Source organism: Grampus griseus (assembly GCF_964374135.1).
Source record: "Grampus griseus genome assembly, chromosome: 4".
In the NCBI taxonomy this organism is placed as follows: domain Eukaryota; kingdom Metazoa; phylum Chordata; class Mammalia; order Artiodactyla; family Delphinidae; genus Grampus; species Grampus griseus.
Window position 1 is genome coordinate 77,748,368 of NC_138997.1, and position 14,049 is coordinate 77,762,416.

The window sequence follows — 14,049 nt, forward strand, 5'->3', positions numbered from 1 at the left end:
TTTTAGATATGAGAACCTCATTAGGATATTTAATCCAGCGCATTACTCTTGGGCCATGTGGAACAAATATACTTAGTTTATTAAATACCGCCACCTCCAAAGTAAATACACTCAGACTATACTCCCACCAGGGCATGAAGATCCCTATATCCCCACATTCCTGCCAACATATGCCATTATCCAACTGACTGGGGGTAATAATTACAACAGAGATGACGCATTTTGTTTGGGATCCTCTAATTACCAGCTATGAGGAGTATTTTGACATACACTGTTACCTTGACCATACTTGTTACCTTTTGGAATTTCCTCTTCTCTAAATTGTGTATTCATACCCCTTATGCATCTTGCAAATTGTAGTTAAAATGGCACATTCCCAACTCATTTCCTCTCAACTGGATTCAAACTGTCCATGGACGCTCGAATATGACACAAAAGGGAAGTGTAATGAAGGGGCAGTCAGAGTGGCAAGAGCTAGTGGTCCTCACTAATTGCAATAAAAATAACTTAGTCTTGAAAATTTCACTAAAACATACAACAGTGTGAGTATCTTGGGAGGGCCCCTCCCAAAGCAAGTAAGGAGCCCTGAAGCCTAAGCTTTGTTTGCTTCACAATAAATCCACCTGGGGTCCCATGTATACATGGGTCCAATCTGAGCCCTCTATTTGGTTCTACTGATTTACTGGTCTGTTCTTGCACCACACTAGGGCAACACTAGGTTTATAACTATGTCTTTGTTTGCTAGAATTTTATCAATAAGCAAGTATTAATTTATTTTATGTTTTTAAAATATCACTGAAAATTTCTTAGAATCCCAGATAACATTTCCACATTTTCTTTTTTATTCAAATTGTATCTACCCCCATCACCCACCACCTACCCCCTCACTGCCTAACGGAATCCTCTGACCAACAGGAGTTCCCACCTTTAGAATATGTCACTCATCTCCATGTTCCTAGGGATATTATTCCCTGTAGTTTTCATTATTTTTTATCAGTGGTAGTATGTAGCTAATAAGACATTGCTCAGAAACACTCAGTCTATCCCCTTTCAGATTAATGAATTAACTCATGCATCCATTTATTCAGTAAATAGTTCTTAAGTGCCTACAATATGTTTAAATGTTATGAATTCAACAACAACAAAAAGCATACGTTAACCCTCATGGAGTTTAATTCTTACCATAAATCATTTCCTTTACCAAGAAGAAAATAGAGAGTATATGGGGGATACATAAGTAGTTTCTTCCTTCCTCTTACAGTGTATTCAATAAAGTTATTAATAATAATATGCCTCTTTCTGATATCCACGACTGTAAATTTCTAGACACTGCAATGCATCAGCGGTGGTTTCTGCAAAAACAAGACTTTGTTCCCTTTTCCATAGGTCAGCTCACCGCTCTATACCACTACAGCTGTATATACAGTGTATATCAAAGTCATGCAAAATGTTGAGTGTTCTTTTTAATGCCCTCAATAAATGCAGTGCTGACTTAGATACTATCTTATTGGACTACAGTTCTTTCCCACTGTTCATGCCTGTTTCCCTCAGGACACTGGGAAGAGACATAATTTCATAAGCCATTCTCCTACTGAGGAAGATCAGCGTACCCTAAGGAAAAAAGAGCATATTTTCACAGTAAGGTGGAAAATGAGTGCATTTTTCTTTTGAACCAGTGGCGGTGGCGGTGGGAGTGATTGTTTTCCTAATGTAGAATTCATGACATCACTTATTTACAGACAAATTCAAGCATGTCAAGTTTGGCAGATTCTTTCCAGAGACTAGCTTCTCTCTCTAGCCTCATTGTCTGCCTCTCCTGCACTGTAATTTGCACTTGGCAAAGTTCCCAAAATAGAATATGCTGTTTCATACATCAGCATTTTTAGTTTCACTGTGACTTCTACCTGGAATGTGTTTCCAGCAATTATTTCTTCACCTGCCTCCACCCCTCATGCAAAACACAGTCCCAGAAGTGTCTCTTCTCCAATCACATAATGCTCCTCTCCCCTGAGACCCGCATACCCTGAGTATCCCAGTATCGTAACACTTAAATTAGTCTTTCGAAATGATCTATTTACATACCTGTCCAGCCTACAAGTTTCTCAAGAGCACAGGACTGTGTCATTCTCCCCTTTATAGACCCAGCTACTACCCCAGTCCTTGCCATACAGCATGCAGTCAACAAATACTGAACAGAGCCCAACTCAACTAAAATATCAATAACTTTTTGGAACAGCGCTTTGAGCTTATGCAATCATAATTACCCCCAGAATGAACCCTGTGGGTAAACAAAATAGCCAGCTTCCAACATAAGAAACTTGAAGAGCAGGGAAGGCAAATAATCACTGGTGAACTTTGGTTAAATTCCCTCCTTACCCTTTTAATTAAAAATTTTTAAATGCCAATTAGTATACTGAGCATGGAGCACATTAGTAACTATTAACCCACTCCTTGATGATACAATATTATAATGCATGGCTTAGCAAAGTGGTTTTTAACTTGGCTCTTTGAAGTGGGGTGGGGATCATTTTGTGCTTATTTTTTGGTGCACATTTTAAGTTGTGATTTTTTTTTTCCTCCAAATAAAGCATGAGCATAAAAATCGATAAATGAAACAGATAAAAGTGAGTGAGGTAGCTGAGGATGGATGGAGGGATGAGGGAAACTGAGACAGAGCCTTAGGATCCCTACTGCTCCTTGGAGCTCACGGTGACAACCATGTGTAGGCAGCAAGCAGTCTTTGAGTGAAGCACAAAAGAACTAAGCTTGCTGTGCACTGCCTCTCTTCCTTCATCCCTCCTCACTGCATGATCACTTATTTTAATTCTTTTTTTTTTTTTTTTTTTTGAGTTGGGCAAGTAGATTCTGAAACTACCAACTTCATCTGTATTCAGAAGGATCAAGTTTCCATTGCTTCTAGGATTCTGGGGTGACTCGAGAATGTTAAAGAGGTGGAAAGAAAAAAAATGGCAGTGGAGGGCGTTCTATCAGTGATATATAATTACCTGCCTCACATGCTTTATTATGCTTCATTATCTTTATTATTATTTAACATATATTGTATGAAAAGTGCTACAGAGCAGCATTGCTCAATTTTTAATGTGCATGGGAAGCACCTGGGATCTTGTTAAAACAAAGGTTCCGACTCAGTAAGTCAGGAGCAAAATAGGAGAGTCTAACAAGCTCCCAGGTGATGCCAATTCTGCTGGTCCACAGATTGGGCTTTGAGAGGCACTAAAGGATGCCAAAAAATGGATGAGAAATAGTCTCTAATTCTCACGGAGTTCACAGTCTCATAGGAGGTACAGACCGTAACTGTAAGAACTCAAATAAGAAGCAGCAAAGGGTGAGTACTGAAAAGGATGCTGAACACCAGGCAGCCTTGAGGTTTTAGCAGAACACATGCAACATGGGCTGTTCTCAGAATCTCATGTCAAGTGCTTTAAGAAAGTAACATAAAAGAAATGAGGACCCAGTCGGGAGGTCCCAAAAGAAATTAAATATGTTCTCCCTTTTCTGATCCCTTTCTTGCTAGTTTTCTTAGTGAAGTGGGAGAATGCTGACTTCGTTTACTACCAACATACTTCTGCTTTCTTGTTGCAGAGAGCAGTAAAGGAAGATGGACCCCAGACAATGCTAGCTTCTTCATGGTTTCCAAAAACAGCCTCCTAGACTAGGTAAGTATTTATCCCAGCAGAGATGTCACCTTGCAGAGACAAAAACTGAGCCTGTTATCAGACTAGCCCACTCTTAAGTGTAGGTGTCCAGGTGTCAACCTGAAAGGAAGACAAATGCAGCTTTGCCCCCCACACGCAGCTGAGAACTGCTTTGGAAAATTCTGTGGTGTGTGACACGTTGCTTTTCTGTACTGTCACATTTTAACAGGTTAACAGTATCAAAGCTAAACTTTCAAAACTCAGCTTTACAGGCTTGGGTATCTTTGCAATGAAATCACAAGATCACAGGGTTGAACTGCAACGTGGATCCCATCCTGTGAGTGTGTATCAGGGTTTCACTCTCAGAACATCGACTTCTAGGAAACACACAGTAGCCCAACCAACCTGTAGCCAAGCAGCGAACAAACAATCCTCTTGCTAAGGAGTCTGCTCCGAATTTCATCGAGATCTGACTATTTCTCAGAAAGAACATTCTGTCTCAGTGTTGTTCACTCGTCTTTCGTCCCAAACCGATGACAGTGTGGTAACGGGCTGCGTTCTGTAGAACGAAACACACACGGTTTGGAAGAACATCAGGCTTTAGGCTTTAGTCAGTGTCCCTAAGTTCAGGGTTCTCATCCATAAAACAAGGATAATGAAATCTACTAGTTACCTAACAGCATATTGTGAGAATTTAAGGAAGCAAATGTATGTGAAAGAACTGTAGAAACTACAAAATAATAATGTAATAGCATCATAGCTCATAAGCAATTGTCTTAATAAGTAGTAAAACAGTTGATTTCCATTATAAAAGTTGAAGGCCCAGATCCTTTTCCACTAGACTGGAACTGCAAGGGGGAAAAAAATTTAGCCAAACACTCTTTCCTGGGACTTCTACCCTTGAAGAATTGGTGCAAGGCTTTAAAAAATGGTGAGGTCCCATTCATTTAGAAGCAGCATTCTCATCTGACTGTTCCTGTCTTGAGAAATTTCCTTTAGTTCTTGTTTCCTTGCTCCACTCGAAACCATTGATTTCCTCCTATTTCAAGATGTGGTTCTCCAATCTTTGTTTGCCAGTAAATTTCCTTTTTTGCCTAAGCTGACCAACGTTTGTTTCTTTGCAATCAAAAAAAAACTTAGCTAACTGATATACCAAGCCAGGATCTCAACCCAGGACAGCCCAAAATCCAAAGCCCATGTACTAAACCAATAAATTATACTGTCTCTTAAAAAGTCACATTAAGTATGAAAATGTACAGTGCTTCTCTTATCCAACCTGCAGCTGTATTAATCTATGATCCACCCATTAGTTCATATGGTAACTTCTGACTTCTAAAAGCAAATGTGAAAATTATTTCTTATGTGATAATTCAGAAATTATAAGTGCCATGGATTTAAGGGGAATCATTGAGTCATTTGAGAAACTGAACTGTAGAGCTGATAGGAACCTATGAGATCATTTTCACCTAACTTTGTATAAACAGAAGTATCATAACAATTTCATGAAAACAGCATCTGGCAGACTTAAACATTCTTCTTTCAATTGGTATAGAAGCAACTACCCCACTGCTTAGATGCAATGTATTACAGACAAGTCTCACCAAGTACAAACTGTAAACACAGACTACAAAGACAAAATTTATCTTTCTCAGCTTTGTTTCAAATTTAAGAAATATCCAGGCTCTGCTAAGTGAGCAAGCCTATTACTCCAGTGGCCCCTTGAGTAGTCTAAGCAATCATCCTGGACATCAAACGGCAGAAAGCTTTTGGAAAGAAAAAAGGAAAAAAGGTTCAGCCACAGTTTAATTTCCTCTCTAATTGCAAAGGAATATATTCACTGAGCTCCTTGGGAAAGGAACTTTCTTCCACTCTCTCAACACTTTTCTGTTGGTACTAGATGAAAAAGAGACACAACAAATTGACGTGGACCCTTAGATTCACAATTTTCTGAAGAAGGGCTTGCAGGAATGGGCATGTGCTGCGTGTGAGAGGAGTGGAGGGAACCAGAGCAATGGGTTCCTGCATGTGTCTGGACCTGTTACCACTCACCCCAACATATGGCCAGTTTTCCATGAAAGAGAAAAAAGGCATGTCGACTGAAAAAAATGCACAACCCAAAAGTTGAGAATCATGTTTTATTCGGTGGACTTGCTGAGGACATAAGCCTGGAAGACAGCCTCTCAGCTTGCTCTGAGGGACTGCTCCTAAGAAGTATGAGAGGAGCCAGGATATATATAGGAGTTTTTGCAAAAAAAACCAGGTAGTCGGAACATCAGAAGATTACTGCTAAAGAAAACCAGACATCTCAAGTTAATGAATTTAGTGCTTTTCTATATATAGGAAGATGCAAGAGTCTGGCCTCACTGAAATCAATCCTTTGATATGATATATCTGGCCTTGATATCAAAGGCAAGTATCCTGTTTTTCTCCATCCTGAATCCCCTCAAGATGCACAGTTGTGGGCGGCTACAGTGGCTGATGGCTTGATGACTGCAATATCCTTTGTTTACTGATATGGCAGGTGACATTTCCACACGCAAAACAAATAAATCACATTGGATTGTATATTTAGGATAAATGATATTTTCAAAATTCCCTGCAACATGCAAAAACCACTCACATTTATTAAAAATCATTCTCCCCACTCCAGGGTTGAAAGATTCTTTCATTTAGCAGGTACTTTTTTTTAGCACTTTGAGGAACTAGTGTTCTTTCTGAGCTCAAATCAATACCTCACTTACTGTGAAGTTCCAAGCTGCAGGATCATCACATAAAACACAATAGGGTCCTTCTAGTAATAGGACCCAATCTTGTTGAATGTGCACAAGTGGAAACCACAGAACACTGAATTTCATCAAATGTAAGATGCTATCAGCATGCAGGTTTTATAAATTTAAGTTTTAGCAAAGTAAATAAAGACCAATCTTGTTGAATGTGCACAAGTGGAAACCACAGAACACTGAATTTCATCAAATGTAAGATGCTATCAGCATGCAGGTTTTATAAATTTAAGTTTTAGCAAAGTAAATAAAGACAAATTGATCACATAATTTGATGACTCATTTTTATTGAATATGTGACTGTTTGGAATCATATAAATATTATAAATGACATGGTCTAATGTAATGAATTCTAATTAGAAGTTTTAAAAAACCGTACCCTAAAAAATTAGAAGAATGAAAAATACTGGCATAGAATCTCCTCAGAAATCTCAAATGGAATTATCTGATGGATCTGGAACACCATTAGAGAAATGTCTATTCACTTCTTTGAAGATCTTTAGGGAGAAGTTTAGATGTCTTGGTATAATGGAACAGGAGCCTTCTATGAAAACACTGAAAGAAGAAATATCAATAACGACGTGGCCCAAGAATATCACCTTTACCCTGAGTTGCTACTTTTAATATTTTCATTTACAATTTATTTCAAAAGTTGGTCTAATATTTTTTACTGCATGAACAAACTTTCATCAAAACGGCCTTTCTACAGAATACATTTCTCTTCAGTTTGCAAAGACGATATTCTATTCTTAAGCAAGCAATTCTGGTTTTACATTTGTAGCACCATTAAATAGAACTGGAGAGGTAACTTTTTTTGTACGTTTTTGTTGTAAATTTTACTACTTCAAACTTTTTTTGTGGCTGCCAAAGGGAAAAGAATAAGAAACAAAAATCAATGTTTGTATTTAAACTTGGAAGTATGATGAGAAGATACGGTGTGTGTATGTGTGCGTGTGTGTTGTTCTTTTGTTTTGCCTACTTTCTAGAATGTAAGCTTATGATACATATACTTACAGATAGCTCCTTCTCCTCCTATTACAGAGATTAACAATCCCTTTCTCTCAATAAACACAGAAGCTATCATTTATTGAGTAGTTATTATGTGCTCAGTGCCATACTAAGATCTTTAGACTCATATAAGAACTCTATGACAAAGTCATATTAAAATGGTGAAAACCTTTACAATATTCATTTAAGAAGTATTTATTGAACAACTACTGTGAGACATTATTCTGGGCTTTGATGATATCAGAGTAAACAAAAAAACACAAAGCCACTCTTCTCAAAAAACTAACAAAAATAGAGAGAAAAAGCATCCATAGATGAAAGAGTATCTTTAAAGTATGACAATTTGATTGAAAACAAATCAGCAGTTACAATACAAGACAGAAAATTCTGAGAAAATGTATTCAAAAAATACATTCGAAAATCAATCTAGAAATGTACGTCCAACAAAATTATCATCCAATAATGCGGGCAAAACATGTAAATCATTAGATGAAAACAAACTGTTTCTTCTAATAAAAGCACTTAAAATATACTTCTAGAAGAGGACAAATTAGCCATAAAGGGATGTCAGAAAAGCATACAAGAAGGATGAACAAAGCAGATTCCACAAAATACCAATAACAATGGTGCTGGTCATATTATTATTTGTGTATGGATATGACCTTACCTTAAAAATAATATCTACAAACATACATCAATATTTTATTATTATTATGTTATATATTATATATATATATATTATGTATATATTATTATGAGGAAATTTTCCTCTCAAAAATTAACCTGAACAAATTTAAAAAATTAACCTGAATGTAGAAGCATTTATATGAAGAGAAAATAAAGTTCCATTTTCTTTTAAGCATAATTATGAATAATGGCTTCTTCTAAGCTCTGCTGTTTTAATCAATTGTGATTTTTATTACCTTTTTTTAATGCTCAAATTGTCACAAATTAGCCAGTGGGAACCGTTTTTTTTTTTTGCGGTACGCGGTCCTCTCACTGCTGTAGCCTCTCCCGTTGCAGAGCACAGGCTCCGGACGCGCAGGCTCAGTGGCCATGGCTCACAGGCCCAGCCGCTCCGCGTCATGTGGGACCCTCCTGGACCGGGGCACGAACCCGTGCCCCCTGCATCAGCAGGCGGACTCTCAACCACTGCGCCACCAAGGAAGCCCAGTGGGAACTCTTTTTAAGCTAGCTTCTGAGTCCTGTCAACACCACATCAGAACATTTCAAAGCACACTTGCCTGCTGGAAACAAACATTTCTAGCCTAATCTTGAAAACTCTCTTCCCCAAGGCATAGAATTAACTCCTCCTAGAAGCATTGATATTTTTAGTTGATTTTTACCATTTCTCTATGATATCCCTACTTGAAATTTTAACTCCTCACAAAACTGTAACTAAACCTCCTTACTTTTATAATGTGATGAACTAAATAATCTTTACCATTTTTATTAAAATTTATATAATCACTTGATTTTTTAAACTCTGTCAATAAAAACTGTCTAAAAGACAGTGCTAACATTTTGAGTGATTTTCAATATTTTTATTCTGCTATGATTTTATGTACTCAAAACCCATTTCAGCCCAATATTCCTAATTATTTCCAGGAAGTTACATAACTTTTCTAATTTTTATAGAGCAGTGTATTTCTAAAGCTGTCATTGTCTTTAGTAAGTTGTAATTACTTTTAATATGAGACAAAAATTTTAAATCAACTACTTAACAAATGCCAAGATATATACTTTATCCATCCATACACGAGACAAAAAATGAAAATCTTTGGTTGTTCACTATTTTAATTAAAATAAGAAAAGCATTATATCTGTAAACAATAAGGCAAATTAAAATTGGAAAAAATTTCAGTTTTCACTTGGAGAGAAACTGAGATTCTGGTGCATGCTGAAAGACATAATTCATCATGGAAGTTCAATATCTAAGCCCTCACAGAAAAAGCATCTTCAAATCTCTTTGATGATACTTATGTGGGCAAATGGTACCCTCTGGTGCAAGACTGATTGTAACTGACACTTTCAACTTCATGCTCAAATTGGAAAAAGGTCCCCTAAGGATAGAGGAGCAATACTCAATTAAAGATGTCTGATTGTTAGAGAAAATGATACTGATTACCTTGCCTCTGAACCTCAAATTAATTATGCAAGATAATTCTCTACAATTTAAGACTGCCTCTATTATGTGATTTATTAGAACTACCTTGAACCTCTCTGGCCACTTAACATATGGCTTTTCAAAAGTAATTGAGAATATTCCATTGTATCTAGATGGGTGGGATGGGGGAAGGTGGGAGGGAGGTCAAAGAGGGAGGGGATATAGGTATACCTATAGCTGATTCACTTCATTGTACAGCAGAAATTAACACAACATTGTAAAGCAATTTTACTCCAATTAAAAAAATGTAAAAAAAAAAGTAATTGAGAAATGTGTTTCTTTTTCTAGCTGGAATTTATTTAAAAGTTTTGGACAATAACTTGAGATATATCATCTAGACACATTAATATTTATAATCTAGGTTTAGCTTTGCCAAAACAAAGCTGCAATTAGAATCCAAGTTTTCACCAAATCATTCAGATTTTTACAGTTTAAAAACCCAAAGTAATTTTTGCTGAATCTGAAATGATAAATAATTTGTCCCAAACCATTGCCTTAAGGTCATATAGTAAGTACAATAGGAAAGCAAAGTGAAGAGACTGAATCTATATTAAAAGGTAGGCTTTCCTAAGGTTGTTTCTATGCTAGTATCATCAGTCAATACATAATTAAATATTTTGATAGAGTACAAAATGTGATTTTTTTTTTTCCTGAGACAAAACAGAAATACCAAATAGGTTGTGTTGCATGCACCAATTCCAATTATCTGATACTGAGTAACTCCAGGACCGTGTTGAGGATTCTGAGAAAGAATCTGTGGCTCAGAGTCCAATATTAGCCAGGAGTGGAGGACTGGATACATATTTTTGGCCATCCTGACTCCAAAAGAACTGAAAAGAATTCCTTAGGACGTTACCTCTACCTTTCAAAATATTAACGAATATTCTTTTCTACTTTGAATTAAGACATCTAACACATTTTGATTTCTATAAATACCTCTGAAACTAAATTTTTATTATCCAACCACATGTAATTTAATAGGAAAAAAAATTTCACTGAGTGCCCACCAAAAGCCCTTATACCTGGAACTGGGAATTAAACAGTGCACAAAATAGACACAATTTTGCCCTCTCTGGGCTCTCAAATTAACAGGAAGGTAATAATTTTGATAATAATTGTCTATATAGGCAAAAATCCTCAACAAAATATTAGCAAACCAAATCCAACAATATATAAAGAGGATCATACACCATGATCAAGTTGGATTCATTCCAGGGTCATAAGGATGATTTAACATACACAAATCAATCAGTGTGATACAACACATCAACACAAGGAAAGATAAAAACCATATAATCATCTCAGTAGATGCAGAAAAAGCATTTGACAAAATTCAACATCCATTCAGAATAAAAAGTCTCATCAGAGGGAACATATCTCAACATAATAAAGGCCTTTTATGACGAACCCACAGCCAACATAATACCCAATGGTGAAAAGCTGAAAGCCTTCCCACTAAATGCAGGAGCAAGACAAGGACGTCCACTCTCATCACTTCTATATAACACAGTATTAGAAATCCTAGCCACAGCAATCAGATAAGAAAAAGAAATAAAAGTATCCAAATTGGAAGAGAAGAGGTAAAACCATCACTACTTGAAGATGACATGATACTCTATATAGAGAACCCTAAGTCTCCACACAAAAACTATTAGAATTAATAAATGATTTCAGCAAGGTAGGAGGATACAAGATTAAGATATAGAAATCCATTGCATTTCTACACACTAATAATGAAATATCAGAGACAGTAAAAAAAAAATCCCATTTAAAATCATATAAAAAATATACCTAGGAATAAACTTAACCAAGGAGGTGAAAGATCTATATGCTGAAAACTATAAAACATTGATAAGGAAATTGAAGATGATTCAAAGAAATGGAAAGATATCCCATGTCCTTGGACTGAGAGAATTAATATTGTTAAAATGGCCATACTACTCAAAGTAATCTACAGATTTAATGCAATCCCTATCAACATGCCCATGACATTTTTCACAGAACTAGAACAAATAACTCTAAAATTTATATGGAACCATAAAAGACCCAGAATTGCCAAAACAATCCTGAGGGGGGAAAAAAAAAAAAAGCTGGAAGTATAACCCTTCCAGACTTCAGACTATACTACAAAGCTACAGTAATCAAAACAGCATGATATTGGCATGATCAATGGAATCAATGGAATAGGACAGAGAGCCCAGAAATAAACCCATGCATTTACAGTCAATTAATCTATGATAAAAGAGGCAAGAATATATAATGGAGAAAAGACAGTCTCTTCAATAAGTGGTGTTGGGAAAGCTGGACAGCTACATATAAAACAATGAAATTAGAACATCCCCTTACACCATATACAAAAATAAACTCAAAATGGTTTAAAGACCTAGATGTAAGACATGACACCATAAAGCTCCTAGAAGAGAACATAGGCAAACCATTCTTTGACATAAATCATAGCAATATTATCTTAGATCAGTCTCCCAAAGCAAAAGAAGTAAAAGCAAAAATAAACAAATGAGACCTAATCAAATTTAAAAGCTTTTGCACAGCAAAGGAAACCATCAACAAAATAAAAAGACAACCTATGGAATGGGAGAAAATATTTGCAAATGATGCAACTGACAAGTGGTTAATATCCAAAATATACAAATAGCTCATACAACTCAATATTTAAAAAACAGACAACCCAATTAAAAAATGGGCAGGAGACCTAAATAGACATTTTTCCAAAGAAGACATACAGATGGCCAACTGGAACATGAAAAGATGCTCAGCATTGCTAATTATTGGAGAAATGTGAATCAAAACCACAATGAGATATCACCTCACACAGGTCAGAATGGCTATCATCATAAAGTGTACAAATAATAAATGCTGGAGAGGATGTGGAGAAAAGGGAACCCTTGTACACTGTTGGTGGGAATGTAAATTGGTGCAGACACTATGCAAAAACAGTATGAAGGTTCCTTAGAAAACTAAAAATAGAACTAACATATGATCCAGCAATTCCACTCCTGTATATATACCTGGAAAAAAAAAAGAAAATATTAATTTGAAAAGATACATGCACCCCCAACATTCATAGCAGCACTATTTACAATAGCCAAGACAAGGAAGCAACCCAAGTGCCCATCAACAGACGATTGGATAAAGAAGATGTGGCTTATATCTACAATGGAATATTACTCAGCCAAAAAAAGAATTAAATACTGCCATCTGTAGCAACATGGATGGACCTAGAGAATATTATGATTAGTGAAATAAATCAGACAAAGACAAATACTATATGCTACCACTTATATGTGTAATCTAAAAAATAATACAAATGAACCTATATACAGAACAGAAAAAGACTCACAGACAGAAAACAAACTTATGGTTACCAAAGGTGAAAGGGAAGGGGGAGAGACAAATTAGAGTACAGGATTAACAGATAAAAACTACTATACTTAAAATAGAGAAGCAACAATTCCCTATAGCACAGGGAATTATTACCCAATATTTTGTAATAATCTAAAATAGACTATAATCTTCAAAAAAACCCCACGAATCACTGTGCTGTACACCTGAAACTAACACAAGACTGTAATTCAATTATACTTCAATAAAAAAAATAGTAATAATCTAAATGAATGGTTGTATCATGCTTTGCAATGTATTTTTAAACATTAACCTTCCTTGAATTCTTTGGAAAAGCCAATTCGTTCATGATGTACTTTTTCAACACATTGTGAGATTTGGTTTGCTAATATTTTGTTCAGGAATTTTGCATCTATTTTCACAAGGAAGAATGACTTTTAATCATCCATTATCAATAAAATCCTTATTTGATTTTGGCATCATGATAATTTAGCCTCATTAAGTTATTTGTAAGATGTCACCTGTTTTATTTTGTTCTATTTTCTGGAAGGATTATATGGTTTTGGAATTAATTGTTTCTTGATGATGTGTCATAACTTGTCTTTTAATTGATCTAGATCTGTTGTTTGTTCTGTTTGGGTTTTCATTTTGGCTTTTTATATAGAAGAGGGAAAGATTTTCAAACACTGATCTAGTTTCTTTAAAGGTTACAGGTCTACTAAGATTTTCTTTTATTTCTACTTGATTCAGTATTGCTAAGTAATTTTCTGTGTGAAATTGTCCATTACAATGTAAATTTTTTACATAAGACTGTACACTGTTCATGTATGTGCAATTTTATTTTGTAGGTTAGATGTTTTTTCTCTCCCTGTCCCTTGATAAATTTCACCAGGGTATATCAATTAACACTGAATTACCTTTTTTTTTTAACAATTAAAATCAATTTGGCCAATTATTTTGGCTTCATACCAAAAGGCATAAAATTGCCAAGAAGTGGTAAGCCTTTTCTTGGTAATCCATTCTTTTAATATTAAGCTTCTCCGTTATTAAAGTATATTTGTAATTATTCTATGTTCAG

The 14,049-nt window shown here is 35.6% G+C and overlaps 1 protein-coding gene across 2 annotated transcripts in view; it reads right to left on the reverse strand.

Annotated features, from left to right (window-relative positions):
• The window catches only part of GRXCR1 (glutaredoxin and cysteine rich domain containing 1), a gene marked incomplete at its 5' end in the record, with an annotated part of 283,593 nt that overhangs the window by 211,175 nt on the left and 58,369 nt on the right, over nt 1-14,049 (reverse strand). For both annotated transcript variants that reach the window (XR_014296687.1, XR_014296688.1), the window contains one exon: nt 4,062-4,215. The remainder of the gene's footprint in view (nt 1-4,061; nt 4,216-14,049) is intronic.